The 17374-nt window shown below is 39.6% G+C and overlaps 1 pseudogene; it reads left to right on the top strand.

Annotated features, from left to right (window-relative positions):
• The window catches only part of LOC142371888 (uncharacterized), a 127361-nt pseudogene that overhangs the window by 49372 nt on the left and 60615 nt on the right, over nt 1-17374 (top strand).

The following is a 17374-nucleotide window of genomic DNA, read 5'->3' as shown; positions in this document are numbered from 1 at the left end:
CGTGTTGCTTTCAGACATGTGTAAACCAGCACTGTTGGTGTCATCCCAGCTGTAGAAGCTCCCAGTTCCATAGGAACTAATGCACCCCCATACTATCAGAGATGCAGGCTTTTGAATTGAGTGCTGATAACAAGCTGGATGGTCCCGCTCCTCTTTAGTACTGAAGACACAACGTCCTTGTTTCCAAAAAGAATTTCAGATTTTGATTTGTCAGTTTTCCACTCTTCCTTAGGCCGTTTGAAGTGAGCTTTGGCTGCGGGAACATTGTGTTGTTTCTGGACCATGTTCTTCTTTGCACGATAGAGCTTGAACGTGCGTTTGTGGATGGCACGGTGAATTGTGTTCACAGACTATGATTTCTGGAAGTGTACCTGAGCTCATGTAGTGATTTCCATGTCAGAATCATGTCGGTTTTTAATGCAGTGCTGCCTGAGTGCCTGAAGATTACAAGCAACCAATTGAATTTCAGTCGTGTTCCTTGCATACAGAGACATCTCTGTATATCACAGCCAAATCGCTTAAAAAATTCACTTCCCTTGATCTAAAGATTTGTTTATGCTCAATAGAATAAGTATTATATATATATATTTTTCTCTACCTGTATCTGATTAATGTTCTTTAAGATAAATATGCAGAAATGAAACACTTAAAGTGGGACTGATTAATGAACACTGAACAGTCAATGACGTACTAAAAAAGATATATCTGAAAGTACCTGCATGTATTAATTTATCAAATCAAATCAAATCAAATTTATTTATATAGCACATTTCATGTACAAACAGTTCAAAGTGCTTTACATAAAATAAAAGCATTGCAGCAGGGAGTGCAAAAAGCATTAAAAATACATAAAAGAATATACAAAGAAACAAAAAAAATCATTTAAATGAATTTAAAAACAGGCAACAGTCTAGATAAGTTAAAAGATATTTCATGCATAGACACATGAGAACAGAAATGTCTTTAACCTGGATTTAAAAATGTCTACATTTGGTGAAAGTTTAATCTCCACTGGCAGTTTGTTCCACTTGTTTGCAGCATAACAGCTAAATGCTGCTTCTCCATGTTTAGTCTGGACTCTGGACTGGACCAGCTGACCTGAGTCCTTGGATCTAAGAGCTCTGCTGGGTTTATATTCTCTGAACATATCACAGATGTATTTTGGGCCTAAACCGTTCTGGGATTTGTAAACCATCAGCAGGCTTTTAAAATCTATTCTGTGACTGACTGGAAGCCAGTGTAAAGATATTAAAACTGGTGTGATGTGTTCAGATCTCTTAGTCCGGGTTAAAACTCCAGCAGCAGCGTTCTGGATGAGCTGCAGATGTTTAATGCTCTTTTTGGGAAGTCCAGTTAAAAGAGTGTTACAGTAATCGAGTCTACTGGAGATGAATGCATGGATGAGTTTCTCCTGGTCTTTTTGGGAGAGGAAACCTTTAATTCTGTTGATGTTTCTGAGATGGTAAAAAGCTGCCTTGGTGACAGCTTTGATGTGGCTGCTGAAAGTCAGATCTGAGTCTATCAACAATTTATGTGTTAATGTAAGTATATTTTATCCATGATGATGTTTGGCACACTGCTCCTGCCTTCCTCTCTTCAGCAAAGCTCATCTTAATTCTCTGCTTTCTCTTTTGTGCATGCAGGGACGGGTGCCTTTCCTTGTGCCAGATAAGGTGCTTTGGCCTCAGCTGTGCGATGCCATCAACATGAAGTACAAGGCAGAGGTGCAGAGCAACCGAGGCCTGTCTGAGGAGAACCTGGTCTTCCTGGCTCAAAAGGCCTTCAGCAGCTCCAGCAACAATCCTGACGACTACCGGAGCATGACGATGACCTGGTCACAGTTTAACAGGGTGAGCAGCAGTCTCTTCCCTCGTGATTCTTTATGCCAACATGAAGCTTTCATAAAAAGAATTCTATTTATTATCTCTTATGACCCTAATGGTTTGTTATTTGTTATGATGATGCACTTAGAGATATTTTTCTCCTCCATACATTTTTAAAAAGCCCACAGGCCAGTGTCCATAAGATATTTAAACCACATGTTGTTTTTCAAGCATGTGAATTGTTTGCTGTTACCATGATATTCATACATAAAAATATTTCCTGCTTCATTTGTGGCATCCCCACAGCACTAATCTGTGGTCAACTTGAGGGAGAACGCCTCATTGGTAGCCAGGTCTTCATCTTAATGGGCCGGTTTGTCCACATAGAAAAATGCCGGTGGCCTCATTTTCTGGCTCAAAGCAGCCATTGAAGGCAGAAAATGCACTTCCATTCACCACACACCATTATTCTTATTAGATAACAGGAACATTGTGTGTCAGTCGTTTCACAATTTTGAATAAAGGTTATAGATGCATAAACAGCACTACCCAGTCACACAACATGTACACATTCTGCTGCAAACTTTGTTAAATCATAAATGCAACTGGTATGACTGTAATGGTTGAAGAGGAGTTGAGCACTTGTTGACTTGATGGAATGGAAAAACATTTTAAGAGATGTCTGTTTTAGTCCTGTGTGCTTTTTGAGAGAAATGTTTTCCTGAAGACCATTTCCTTCTGCAGGAAAGCTTGCCAGGAAGGAACTTCACATTTTGGCAGTGGTTTGATGGTGTGATGGAACTCACAAAAAAGCATCTAAAACCACACTGGAATGATGGGTAAGAAATTTGTTTTTTATCAGCTTCAATGTTTGGCTCATAAGTGTGGCTAAACAGAAAAATAAAATCAGTAGAGTAACTCTTGAAAATAAGATGAAAGAAAGGAAAAAGAAAACAGTGACAGTGGAGGAAATCAGAAACTTTCTATTTATATGTATCTTCTCTTTGTAGAGCTATCTTGGGCTTTGTAAACAAGCAGCAGGCTCAAGATATGCTGATGTCCAAACCCAACGGTACCTTCCTTCTGCGCTTCAGTGACTCTGAGATCGGCGGCATTACAATTGCATGGGTGGCAGAAAATCCTAATAAAGCAGGTACAGTGTGCAAAATGTTGAATTCATTTTCTGACTTTAGAAAAAGCATGATTTAGGGCAGTGGAGACAGATGATAAAAATGTAATGCTTTCACAAACCTAAAGCTGTGTTCAGCTCATAGACCGCTGACTAATCTACACACACGACTCAGAGGAATGTTGGCATCCCCATCAACTCTTGATGAACTGAAATAATTTGATCAGTTTTAGTTCAGGGAGCGGCAGGACTCAATTGGTTTTCTTTGTTTGTTGCATTTTGGTGCAATTATTTTATCAATTTAGCTTGTGTTAGTTGATGTTGCTGGCAGCCTCTGTTGACTATAATTGAATATGGCTTTGCTAAAACAACTAATTATCAATATTTTAGTAGTATTAAGAGACAGTGGTCTGTAATAATTTAGAATACTTCCTCTGCATAATGAACCTACGAAAAAAAAACGCTATTACCCTTAATGATGACTTATAGTAAGATACATCTTACAGTACAATGTTTATACTATCTCAATGCAGTAATGTTTTTTTTGTATTTAAGTATCTCTAGAAAGCCTAGTACAGCTGTATGACATCCAAATAAGCGCTAAATTTATTCTTGAACCACTGGATGTGTAAATAAGCAAGTATTTAATCTTGTGAATTTAAAAGCCAATGGAATGTCAATGACAAGCCCTTTAACACCTGGAATGATAAGCTTGAAAGCAGTTATCACAGAAGTGGTATTCTTGATCATGTGGGGTGGGCGCTGTGTTTCTTTAGGTGAGAGAATGGTTTGGAACCTCATGCCCTACACAACCAAAGACTTCTCCATTCGCTCTCTCGCTGACCGAATTAGCGACCTCAATCACCTCCTGTTCCTGTACCCTGACAGACCTAAGGATGAGGTTTTCTCCAAATATTACACCCCGCCACTCTGTAAGCAACCTTCTGTTTGCACAGGCTGCAATCACTTTCAGATTTAAATGATTTTGATGTGTCTGTAGCTGAATGAGTGCTACTCTGAGCTTTTAGTAATTCTGTACGTCTGCGTTTGTTTTTTTGTTTAAAGCTAAAGCAGTGGACGGCTACGTAAAACCACAGATCAAACAGGTGGTGCCTGAGTAAGTACCCGGGTTGCCGTCCAATTCTTTCCTCCTTCTCCTCTATTTCTGCTCTGTCTTTCTTTTGTTTCCTCTCTGCCATCCACACACCAGATTTTACTCTGAAGGAACATTAAGAGTTAATAACTAAATACTGGACCTTGAATTCAGATAAGCTATTAGTTAGCTGTTTCAGTTGGAGGAGGTCAATTAAGGATGGCCAGGGTTCCTGCGTGAGCTTGTCTCCCACTCATCATTAGAGTTAGGCTTGTTAGTTAGCAAGCCACGCTGCCTGTCGTTCTCCTCGGTTGGTTCACCCGCAGCAGAGAGAATAGCTATAATGATGCAGGAAGGCCTGGGAAACACGCTGAGGATTGTTGCTTAGGCAACAGCTCAACATAGAGTCATTCTGTTGGCTTTTAACCTTGGTTTTATATGCGTGTGTGTGTGTGTGTTTGTAGATTTGCAACAGCCAATCCAGACCCAACAAGTGGAAACCCAACATATATGGATCAAGGTGCCTCCCCGGCACCTGTCAATCACCCGCACGCCTATGGCATATATCCACCTATGTAAGTTGCTGTTTTTTGAACGTATGAACAGCTCAGTGTGAGTGTATCCACCTTGTGTGTGTTTTGATGTTGTTGTGCTGCCAGCTGGTTTAAGTGCGGGTGGCTCCTCTCTGTGTCCCGTGGCAGAAGTGACTCCATGTTGGATGCAGATGGAGACTTTGACTTAGATGACACCATGGATGTGGCGAGGCATGTGGAGGAGCTTCTCCGACGACCTGTAGAGAGTCAGTGGGGCGGCCAGCAGTCCTGACCCTGGAACTTTTGTCCTGCTGCGTCACCAAACAAGTCCTGCCTCCCAAATTGTCCCACTCACGTTGACATGGTTTAATTCCATTCATCTCTCATTTTTTTTCATATTGCTATAATGTGAAATTGTTGAAAATGGTTGTGGTTTTTATTTTTTTTTCCTTTCTGTATGAGAGCAGGCATGTCAGTTATTTCTTATAGTTTGTGTCCATAAGTGTTTGTAAAAACAGACTAGGTATAAAGCAAAACCTACAATGTTACAGTATTGTGAAGCGGAGAAGACGAAGTATTGTTCATTCACATTGCACATGCATTTTGAATTGATTTTAAACTGATTGAGAAAAATATGCTACTGTATGTTATTATTTTAGGATTTTGATGTTTTTATTTTATATTTCTGCTTTGTAAATGTGTTATCATTATTTTGATGGTGACATTGATCTAGCCCTCTGATGAAAAAGAAACTTTAATGAAGAATTTTGCTTTAGCTCTTAAGAACATAATCTGAGTCATTGCTTGTCAGTTATTCAAATGCATATACACTAACCTCAAGGCAGTGACTCTCTTTGCTCCCTGCAACTGACGGCACACACATCTGCACATGGTGCACGCTTAAGATTTATTTGTTTTGATTTGTTCACCAGCTGTAAAGGAGAGGAGTTTATGCACCTCCCCTGCTCTCACAGGGCTATCTATCTTCTGTTTGTACACAGAAATGCAAATCCAAGCATTTACCCGCCGCTGCCTGCTTATCGTCTCAGGTCCCTCTGCTCCCCCTCATCGATGCTACCTCGCATTATTCTACTTTTGTTGTTGTGTCTGCATCACCATCTTATCAGTTGGTACTTTGGTATTTTGCTCTTGTAGTTTATGTGTAAAGAAGATCTGTTGCTCCACCGGCGTACTCTGCCAGCTGTTTTATGCTTAAAACCTCTCACAAGAAGAAGTCCAGAGATATGAAGTGTCTTACATCGGATTGGTATGCTTGAATATTTGGCTGTGCTTCTTCTTTCTAACTTTCCTGCCTCTCTGTCCATTTCTTCTCGTGACTGCATAATGACACTGGCAAAACAAGCATGTGCACGCTGCTGTCTGACAAGACGACTGAGCAAACGGCTGAAGTTGCAAAGCATAGATGCAAGCCTTGAATGCTATCACAGTCTCATGAGCTGCTGCCACATTTAGAATTCCAGGATGTCAAGTTGTAATTTGTTTCTGTCTCAACCAGACTAATTTACATTGTGCACCCTCCTTTTCCCCCTCACATATAAGATAATTGTTTGAAACAGTCTTGCACCTCAGGAATGAATTGTTTTGCATAACCAATGTGTAAGTAAAAACAAAACAAACAAACAAAAAATCTATGTTTATAAAAAACAGGATATAATTATTATTATTTTTTATCTATCATAATTCTATTTTATTATTTTTCTTTGGCACTCCCCAAATGAATGTAGTCACTTTGAATTACCTGGAGGATTTACAGAGAGAATTTGAGCAGAAGTCACATGTGACCAGATGCTGAAAAAAGATGAAGGGCAGCTGGCAATCAGAAGATAACTTGTGACGTATTTCAAATTTTCCAACGTTACGATATTCGAGATAATCCCTTAGATCTCTTACCTATTTTTTTCTTTTGCTTTTCCATTTCCTTTGTAGAAATCTCAAGCCACACAGGTAGTTTTGTGATAGATCCCTCATTACCATCCTTCTCATCCTTTTTGAGCTTTGTTCCACTGTAGACCGTGTATTTTTCAATGATGTAGATGCCGCTGTGTGTTGTTTGATGTTTGTACCATGTTTGTTGTTTGGGTTTCTCACTTGGAGGTTTTCCAAGAAACACAGCTGTTGAGTTGAAAAGAATAAAATAAAGTTTTATAAATAAATTTAACTCAATCTGGAGAGGTTTGAAAGACTATTTTCTGAAAACAAAAAATGCATTCATCCGTTTTACTGCCAGTGACGTAACTGATAATCTACAAACTGATCAGTCCAACAGTGTACAGAATGCCGGTACACAGTATAGATTAAAAGCCTTGTTAAATAATGACTTAGCTGAACTCTTTAACGCTTTAATTAAAGTGGCCTATTTTCTCGGAGAGATACTCGACTTAGGGCTGCACAGTGGTGTGGTGGTTACCACTGTCACCTCACAGCTGTGAGCTGCTCCAAAACCTGGCTAAGCTTTTCTGAGAGGACTTCTGCACGTTCTCCCCGTGCATAAATGGGTTCTCTCAGGGTATTTCTGCCTCCTCCCACTGTGCAGACACATTGTTATAGGTTGATTGGTGATTCTAAGATTACCCTAGGAGTGAGTGCGGGAGTGCAGGGTCTTGTCTCTGTGTGGCCCTTTGATGGACTGGCGACGCATACGAGGTGCACCCTGCCTCTGGGCCCTTAGCAGCAACTGGACAGATGAATGGGTGGAGCTTCTTTACATTGTTATGTACTTTAATGTATTGCAACCTGATTTACTTCATACAGATCAACAGGTTGTATTTTTTTTTAATGAATTATACCACTTTTCATATGTAGAAAATGCTTTTTACGGAAAAACGACAAGATAAAAAAAGATAAGTCACATAAAAATTAAAACACTTTTATGAGTCATTAATATCCCCGTCATTAGTGACGTCCAATTAAGTTTGATTTACAATATTAATTCTTATTATTATATCAATAGGTGCTAACATTACCACACAGAATATACATAGTACTATCAGCCAATTGTTTCATCCCTGTGTAAAATGTTTTAATTCTTAATTTATGGATTTTAAACTACATTAGCTCAAAACTGGTGTGAACTTTTAATAGCTGGCCTCGACACAGAATGGTTTTCTTACTGAAAAGGAATAGACCTTTTAAGTCTCATTTGTTCAAATCGAGGACAGGAGGTAAAGAAAGCTGACAGGAAATATCAGGGAATTCATCACATTTAGTCTAGATAAGCTTGTTTCTGCCACCTGGTGGACGCTGGGATCCTCCGATTGCATATACACGCATGTGTGCGTGTAGTTTAAATGCATAATTATGTGGCTCGTGTCTTGTTAAGGTAAGATAAGAAAATCTAATTTGCATTTAATTGAATAAAAATTTGAGCAGTTACTGCTTGAACTGATATTCATAATCAGTTTTTGAAAGGTCAGGAATCCACTGGCTGCTTCCACAAGAGAACAAATAATTAAGGTTTATTAGAATGTTCTGCATTCCAGGCCTATCTTGATTATTCATACGTCATGTACATGCCACCATGTTAAAGGCTAAAAGCGTGCGGTTTATTTCATTTAATGAAGTGTAGACAGCTAGTTTGTTTTTTTTTTTGGTTTTTTTGTCCTGTTAAATTATCAGTTTTTTGCTCTTTCAACAGATGCCTGCTGGTCGACTCTGCTTTTTTTGTCCTTTATCATCTCCAACCATGCCAGTAAGAATTCTGTAGCAGTCATTTATTTATCTATCTAACATCAATACAATGTCACAAAGTACATATGTACAATACAATAGTTTTTTCTTAAGGCAGTATTGTTTCTTTGTTATCCATTTGAGGACGTAAAGGTCCTGGTAGTTTAGCTATATTTTTGGACATTAAGTATCTTAACTTTGAGCAGAATATAGTTCTATAGAGTAAATGTTGCTGGGATCCAATAAACGTATTGGTGAAAAAAATCTCAGTTTCTTTGTTTTGCTTTACAGTCTCAAAAAAGGCCAAAATAATCTTATTATATCAGTAGGTGTTCCAGTCTACATCTCAGTCAGACCCTGATAAAGTGAAGCTTCGTACTGTTGGAAACTCAGAGTCTGATGACCACATTGTGGAAGTGTCTTTATTTTCATTTTCTGCGCTTGGTTTTATTTCTCTTTTTGACACTTTCTTTAAAGCACTTTAAACCTGCTTCAGCTCGACACCAGTTATTTATTGAGAGGACTTATGTTGTTGTCAGTGAACTGCGTTTCAGACTAGTTTTTCAACATAGGAGATACATTTTAGTTATTATTTGGTCAATTAAGTCCAACACTGTTACTATAAAATACCAATGATTATTTAAATGTTATTTCAGATTGGATTCCTTCAACATTGCTGGGGAAATCCTATGATAAGTCTTCAAGAGTACAGAGTGAGGAACATTTTGTTTTAAAAGCTCTGATGAAAATGGAAACTACAGTTAATTAGTAATCGGAAAACCTAGTTACAAACTAACTGAAACAACTCACCAGTTGCACATTTTCTGGGGCCACAAAGGCCACCCTAAAGAGAGTGAAGCAGATAACTACACACTGGCACAACAGGATGACTTATTACAAATTATAAACCAAATCACTGCAACAAATGTTACAGCAACAGCTTTAGATCTCACTGTCTGATGACATTTAACAGATCCAGCTATGTTAACATTTTGGTGCCCATGTGATGTTTATCTTTGTTCTAGCTCATGAAAGTTACCACTAGATGTCAGTGAAGTCTAATAAAAAGACAGGACCATGTATTAATGTTATATTGACTTAGTATGTTGTTGTTTTTTTTAAATCATTCTTAATAAATTGCACTTACATGTCAGTGACTTTTATGTCTTCCAGTGGTCACTTTAAATTTCCAACTGAGTTCCTGTAAAGGTTGGATCTTATTCTCTCTTTGTTGACTGTGGCTGATCTCCTTTCATCCTCGCTGATGCTTCCAGTTTCCTGTGGAATGATCCGGTACTTGTAGCTGTCAAGTATCTCTCCTGTCCTGCCTTCTGTTAACTCCTTTTCTTCCATCCTGAGCACCATCCTTTTGTTTGACATCTTTTGACTATAACATTGTCACTTCTTTCAATCTGGCTGAGTGGGATCCCGGATAATTCAAGCTTTACTCGAATCACATATAAGATATAGACACATTTATAAAATCTATGTAAAATTTGCACATTTTTTTCAATGATAAGCCAAAATTTCGGACTGAAAATTTGAAGAATCATGTTACAATCTTTTACCAAGATTCCAGTTTGTGGGGGTATCCTTATCTCGATTATAGATTGTGGTTTTAACAAACAGTGAGAGAGCAACACCCTTTATAAAAGATGTTATGAGTTTTTTTAATGGTTTCAGTTCCTTTTGGACTGATAATCACCAGGAGAGTGCTGACACAGCTGAGAAAAACACACCCTCTGCTCCCTAGCAATGAGCAGCAGAAACTTCCTTCATAAATACCATTATTCAAACGTACAGTTTACACACACTATGCATGAATCTTGTTCTTGTGGTTTCACTTCCTCAATATCTTCTCTTGTAGTTAGAAATGTCAGCTGTACCTGATGCTGTAAACGCTTGCAGAGAAATGAAGATGCCAGGGAACAAATTTAAAAATGCATGACTTTTAAGCAAAATCATAGAGTTTGGTATTGAATCCTGAACAAATTATCATGTCACCCGATCCTCATGTTTGTACATGTTTGAGGCTTGAAGATGGGAAATGGAAGATCCATTGGTCTGAACTTTACAACTACTACAACAGGACGGGGTGATGCCTTACTTTATGCAGCCTTGGTTGACATCCTGCCACAGGAAATTATAGCAAACCTCAATGGAAAAAAAACAAGTGTTATTTATCTTTGCCCTTTTATACTTGCTGACGCACCCTACTCTATATTTCACTTTCTTTCTCACTCATTGTTCTGTTTAAGATCATTTTATCTCCACTCGAGATTTTATCTTAAATGTTGATCTCCATCCAGTCCTGATCAGGTTGATGAATGGAGTTTCACGCTTTCACTGACTAAAGTCAGACCATTCAGTGTACATATACTGTTTGTAGATAGATCAATCACCCCCCTAAAAAGGCTGACTGGTCACATCTTAAGAACTCATGACTTTGAGACTGGTCGTTAGAGGCCTTTTTACATTAAAGTGAGACAGCTGGGTTGAGTGAGGAGGCTTTTAAAAGCAGAAGTTTTGCTAAATTATTTCTGAGAATGCATAATGCATGACCCTGGGAGATCACAGAGGAAAGTAGAGGGAGCAGTGAGTGAATGAGGAAAAGAAAGGGGTATGTATTCTCTCTGGGCTCCTCTTCCAAGAAAACATTGCCTTGGTATACTAGCAAGCATTGCATTCTCACGTCTACTTTTCTGTCTATTTCTCTGTGATTTTGCTCTTCCACGAACTTCAATCAATTTAAGTTCGTAGCTATTCTCCTGTGTCTTTGAGACAGAGCTGGACTCCAAAGTTCCTACCGTGTTTCTACAATAAATCATTCTCATCCACAAGGCTGAATGCGATTGTTTGAAGTTTGTATTTGTGCTTCAGATAAAGGGACTTATCTCCACCAATGTCTGTAGAAAAAAAATCCACATAGAAATGCAAGGATCCTTGACTAAGAGCCTTAACTTCCACAGACTGTTCTACCCTCTGACAAAGCACACATGATAATTGCAAACTGTGCCAGCAGGCTCCTGTGTGTCTCACATGGATGTTTCTTTTCCCTTGGTAGAACTTTCCCACCACTCAAAATTTTTATTTTTTAAAATTTTTTTCAAAGATGATGCTTTTGTTCCAACTTGTCTAGCTCTATTTGAGAATTATGAACAATCCTCATGCTTTGTCGCTCATAAGGCAAGGCAAGGCAATTTTATTTATAGAGCACAATTCGTACACAAGGTAATTCAAAGTTCATAACTCCTCTCAACAAGAGTAACTATGATTTGATTTGCCTTCTTGGTTAAAAAAAATGGGATTATACCAGTTTACTAGTCATGTCTGATGATGTGAGCTGGCTTGACATTGAATCTTACACCCTGCGTTGTTCTGGTCTATTTGGACTGGAGGGGGGGGGCATCTTTGCATCTTTGCATCTTTGATGAGGGGTGATACTGTGTAGTTATAGATTTGTTTAGACTCCTGAGGTTAAAGAAAACAAACAAACAAAAACATTTCCCCTTTACAAATGAATGCTTCAGAAAAATATAAACAGAAATATAAGCATTATTATTATTATTTTAAGCACCGTCGCCTCACAGTGAGAGGGCACCAGGTTCAATTCCCGGCTGGGGCCTTTCTGTGTGGAGTTTGCATGTTCTCCCTGTGTATGCGTGGGTTTTCTCCAGTTACTCCGGCTTCCTCCCCAAAACTTGTCTCGTTTGTTATTATTTGATTATTATTTTATCTCTCTTGTTTTATGTGATGATATAACGTCACATTTGAGTGTAACATGTCCCAGACACATTGTTCACACGGAACTGTTGCTATTGTGAACAACGCTTCTAACACATTAAATATACTGTTTGACACTATGCTACCTGGCAGGTGGTTCTGCAGCATCAGGACCTGCACTGCATAGTTGTGCTTGCAGCTTTTTTTTCTCCATGCTGTCATAACCTTTGAATACGTTGGTGCTACCCATCACTATCAAACAATCTACTCCCTGAGCCCACATCACACTCATAGAGGATAATGGCCACTCCAAACACAGATCATAACACCTCACACACATCGTAGAAAATGACCATTCCAAAAATTATAATTCAGTACGGAAACCAAGAGAGGCCTTGACTGCAATTTATTTTGATGCTGTTATCTTGAGATAACGAAGATATTTTTCCATATTCACATGTTGATTTATCTTTTTCTCTCTGGAGCCTGCTGTTTTTTCAGTATGAATTCATATAGTCCCTTGCTACAAGAAAATGGGCTTTGGTTTTATAATATATATAGCTAAAAAACGAGTGCTTCCTGTGGTAACATCTAATTCCATTGTTCATTATCACGACCATGACAGTTGGGGAGGAGCTATAATAATGAAGTCAAAACAGGCGTGTTTAATTCTATTTAATGCACTGAATTTACTAAATGTTCGCTCCTGAGCACAGACAGTGGCATCTACAGTGCACAGTGAAAATGAGTACACCCCTGTTGAAAAGTAACATTTTGAACAATATTTTAATACACACACAAGTTATTCCCAAAACGTGCATAGAGTAAGTTTAATACAACATCTGTTCAGCTTACAACAGAAAAGAAAGGTCAATAATATAACTTAAATGACATATTTGTCCATTTTTGTGAAATTATGCTGGTGCAAAAGTGAGTACACCCCTATGTTAAACTCCCTGAGAATGGGCCGTGTTGGCCCGAAATGTCATGAAATGAAAAGGCATTAAAAGGGAGGTCATCGTTGTGCGTTTCATCCTTGCCTTACATTGAAATTTTACAATTTTAAAGCAAATTTGTTTATCATTGTCTCATCAGAGACAAACAAACTAAGGATATGGATTGCTGGAACCATGTCCTGTGATCTGATGACACCAAGATGAACAAATTTGCTTTCGATGGTGTCAAGCCTGTGTGGTGGTAAAAAGTGATTTGTACAAAGAAAAGTGCCCCATGCTTAAAGTCAAGCATAGTAGTGGGAGTGACATGGTTTGGGGCTGTATGGATGCCATCAACAGTAGGAAGCTGAATTTCACCAAAAGAAACATGCTTGTCAACATGTACTGTGACTACTGAAGCAGATCATGATACTCTCCATAGGATTTCAGTCAAATCTCACACACGTCTCTTTTAGCCTGGTGCAGACTCAAAATGTAAAATTTCAATGTAAGGCAAGGATGAAACGCACAACGATGACCTCCCTTTTAATGCCTTTTCATTTCATGACATTTCGGGCCAACACGGCCCATTCTCAGGGAGTTTAACATAGGGGTGTACTCACTTTTGCACCAGCATAATTTCACAAAAATGGACAAATATGTCATTTAAGTTATATTATTGACCTTTCTTTTCTGTTGTAAGCTGAACAGATGTTGTATTAAACTTACTCTATGCACGTTTTGGGAATAACTTGTGTGTGTATTAAAGCTGCAGTCTGCAACTCTTTTTCAAGCATAATGCCTGGAACTGTCCGGGGATTCTAAAAGTAGTACATTAAATACCCCAAATACAAAAAAAAAAAAGAGTTCTCTAGGTCCCCTATATGTCCCGCTAGGTCCCTCCAAAGCCAGCAGGTTTGTTTACAAAATTGCAGACCGGACCGGTAAAAGGTAACCAATCAGGTTACGAGCTGGGCTCTGTTGCCTGTCAATCACCGATTGTGCACGCGCGATACAAGGTAGGCTCGTCCCCACGCTTATTTATCTGGACTATTGAACTTCATTACGGGCTAGTCTACTTACTGTGTCTTCCATGATCGCAAATGACAGGTGAGTTGATGAATGAGGAGTCGTGTACGCGAATCTGGCGTGCACGTAGACGTGCACGAGTTCTCATGTGTTTTGATGGGGCGGGACAGGAAGTTGAATAACTTTTTATTTTTTGGTTAAAAAATAAGCATTTCTTGCATTTTGCGACTACGGAGGTCACCGTTTTCAACTTCAAGCGTTCTGATAGATCATGTAAACTCTTAAAATGCCAAAAATTAGGACTTTATGTATGACAACAACAAATCCTGCAGACTGCAGCTTTAAAATATTGTTCAAAATGTTACTTTTCAACAGGGGTGTACTCATTTTCACTGTGCACTGTAGGGGCATAGATAAGAGTTTGACCAACTCAACTTTAAACTGTGGCTTTCCTTCAGCCCTATCATCTCGAGAATACAAGCTTTGTCTTCTCAAAATTAATTTATCCATTGTCATGACAAAAATAATCCTTGTTATCTCGAGATACTGACATAATTAATTTGTACAATACAAGCTTTGTCATCTTGAGATAATGAGTTAATTAACTTGTGATCTTACAGAGGTAATATTGGGGGGGGGGAGGGATCATAGCCGCCCTCGACTTCTGTACATTCAGTACACAAACTGCACAATGTTCCTTTCACTGTACTGAGACTTTATTCTCAATTGAAAGATGAAACATTTGTGATAAGTCAGCTCTCTAGATTTACCTGCAAAGCAGCCAACAACCTGGAAGAAACGGGGACAGCCCTATTCACTGATGTGTTGGTCATCATCCAGGAGCTGAGCTGCAGCACTGAGCTTCTCATGCAACTCTGAACAGCTGGAGCTACGGTTTGGCACAGCACTTCATGTTCTCTGTCACTGTTTCTCCATGATTTATGATTTGTCTTTTTTTTTTCTACTGGACTTGTCCTTCACCTTGTTTTGACATATTTAATAGGAAGCAGCGTTTCAACAGATATCTAATTACAACCCCCCCCCCAAGAAATGTTTCTGAGTTTTCCTTTTCAAGAGGGTACTTTGCCCTTTGTATTCCAGACCATTTCAGGATGAGGACAATTCAAGTAACTATCTATAAGTATAATCAAAAATTAGATAAAAAGACAAAGAGAAATTTAATTTACTATTTGAAAAAACAAACAAACCAGTTAATCACTATTAATTGGCACTCTTGAGCTCCCTCTTGTGGAAAGCATGCAACTGGTCAAAAGGTGGAGGAATGGGCTGAGATACAAGCTTTAAGGTATTCTACCAACAATGAACGCATCTATTTAGTGTAATAAGACTGTTGGAGCACAAGTGTGTAGAAAAACTGATCAATTCCTCGCTTGAACTCTCTGAAACAGTCGATGTCTGTGGTGAGTAAAAAAGACTGCGCGCACACGCCTGAAGACACAGTGATTGCGCGCGCAGTAGCCAGCTCGCTAGATTTCATTCTAGTCTTCTCGCACGCGCCAGTATGGGCACGCGTTTATATGCTTTTTTTGCGATTGCGCTTTCACGATCTTGACTCCGTCCCGCGGATGCGTGTTAGAGGGGAAGCTCTCCTGTGTGCAAGCACTGCAAAAGTGTTCAGGACGCGCAGCGGAGTCCACAGAAGCGGACGTGCTGAGTGAAACAGATTTTTGAGGACAAAGAGACGAAATTGCAAGCTGACAAACAGAAACGACAGCAGAGAGCCCTGATCCCAAGTCCATATATTTCTAGTCAATCTGCGCTCACGCCCCCAGAGAGTTGAGCGCAGGAGATCGCGTGGTGGGTACACTGTCAGCTTGTTATTTCACCAGAACTGTTGAGTCTGATCAGCCCGGCTTCCCACGCTCCAGCGATGGAGCAGCTTTAATCTGCTGAAGAAGACGAGCTGCCCCGGACGTCGGCACTTCCTCCGCGCTTCAAGACAATGGATTGTTTCTCCATTGAGGGGCAGCGGGCTTTACTCTAACAGTGGCGGATCATGGCAGGGGTACACGCTTCAGATGCAGTGTCGGGACATTTTTTGGAGGATGCCCTCAGCGCACCGCCAGCCCAGGGCGCGACCAACATAGCGGGGATCACCGGCGATGCGGCAGCACTGCCTCCTACTGCTACCCGGGCATACTTGGAGGTGTCGGCCGCTGCCCAAGGCTATGTAACTGAGGGAGTTTACACCAATGGACGGTACAGGGAACACAGTAGTCCAAGGATCGGGAGTGGCAGCCGTGATAATTCCGCGGAGAGAAGTCAGGGAGCAGGAAACCCACCATGTGCACCTTGTGGTATTATGAAGGTTGGTGATCGAAGCCCTTATCCTCGTTGTCAATGATTCTCAAGGTGACAGAAGGGGATTTTGTTAAGTGGCAGTGCCACAACAGTAAGGCAAGCCGAACAAACAATGGCCTTTATAAATGTAGCTCATGGGTGGTGGAGAGATGTACCAGTTGTTTAGAATTCCGGTGGAGACCCCAGAAAACAAATATGAGAGTTAGACAGCTTTTAGTTCAGCAACTCTCTGTAGAAGTTTAGCACGAAGAGAAACTACCTGAATATTGATGTGACTGTGAAATACGAGAGCGAGAAGCACGAGAACAGCTTTACTTGAGGAAATTCACATGATCATGCACGGTGTCAGACTCACATAAGCTTGTAGCCCAATGGTCTGGATTAACTAATAATATCAGAACTTAAATCTCATGACATGCTTGCAGACGGTGAAAATGACAGCAGCTGTACACTGTAAATGTAGTTGTAATTTATGCCTGATGATGGTTAACCGTGACCTTATCTTAAGTTTAGAATGAGATAGTGCTGAAGCTGTAAATTAGTTAGGAATGCAAATTGTTAAGAAATTTAGCATAAAATAAATCTTTTTATGGTTGAGTTGCAGTACAACCAAAGTAATCTTTACCCACTCTAAACAGTGTAGTGCAGATATTCATGAAAAAGAAGGCCCTTAAAATGTGGTCTATGTTGAAACTTTTCCCAAATATAAACTTGATTACCCAGCCTGGAGCGTGCATGCTGTCTTTCTCTTTTTAGCTCTGTCAGTAATGGATGGTGTGCTTAGAATATTTTTAATGGCAGCCCAGCCCTAATTAGTGCTTTCATTACTGGAGGTTAATTAAATGGTCTTTTGCAAACCAGCATAGACCGGAATTTAAGTTTCCTCCTGATAATGCTTGAACATCAGCAAAGATGCTGCGTCTCTTAACAGACTTTCTCATGGGGTCCTTGGTGGAGATATATGTAATTGCGTAGGTGGGACACACTGGAGAGTTGCATTCTGTCATATTAGACCTAGTTTGCATAGCAACTGGTGAAAAAATTAAAACCCCAACAGACGGACTAACACAATTATTATAGCCAACGTTCAAATGCAGAAT

The sequence above is a fragment of the Odontesthes bonariensis genome, chromosome 21, assembly GCF_027942865.1.
Source record: "Odontesthes bonariensis isolate fOdoBon6 chromosome 21, fOdoBon6.hap1, whole genome shotgun sequence".
In the NCBI taxonomy this organism is placed as follows: domain Eukaryota; kingdom Metazoa; phylum Chordata; class Actinopteri; order Atheriniformes; family Atherinopsidae; genus Odontesthes; species Odontesthes bonariensis.
Note: the sequence above shows the minus strand (reverse complement) of the source record. Positions and strands in the feature narration are given on the sequence as shown.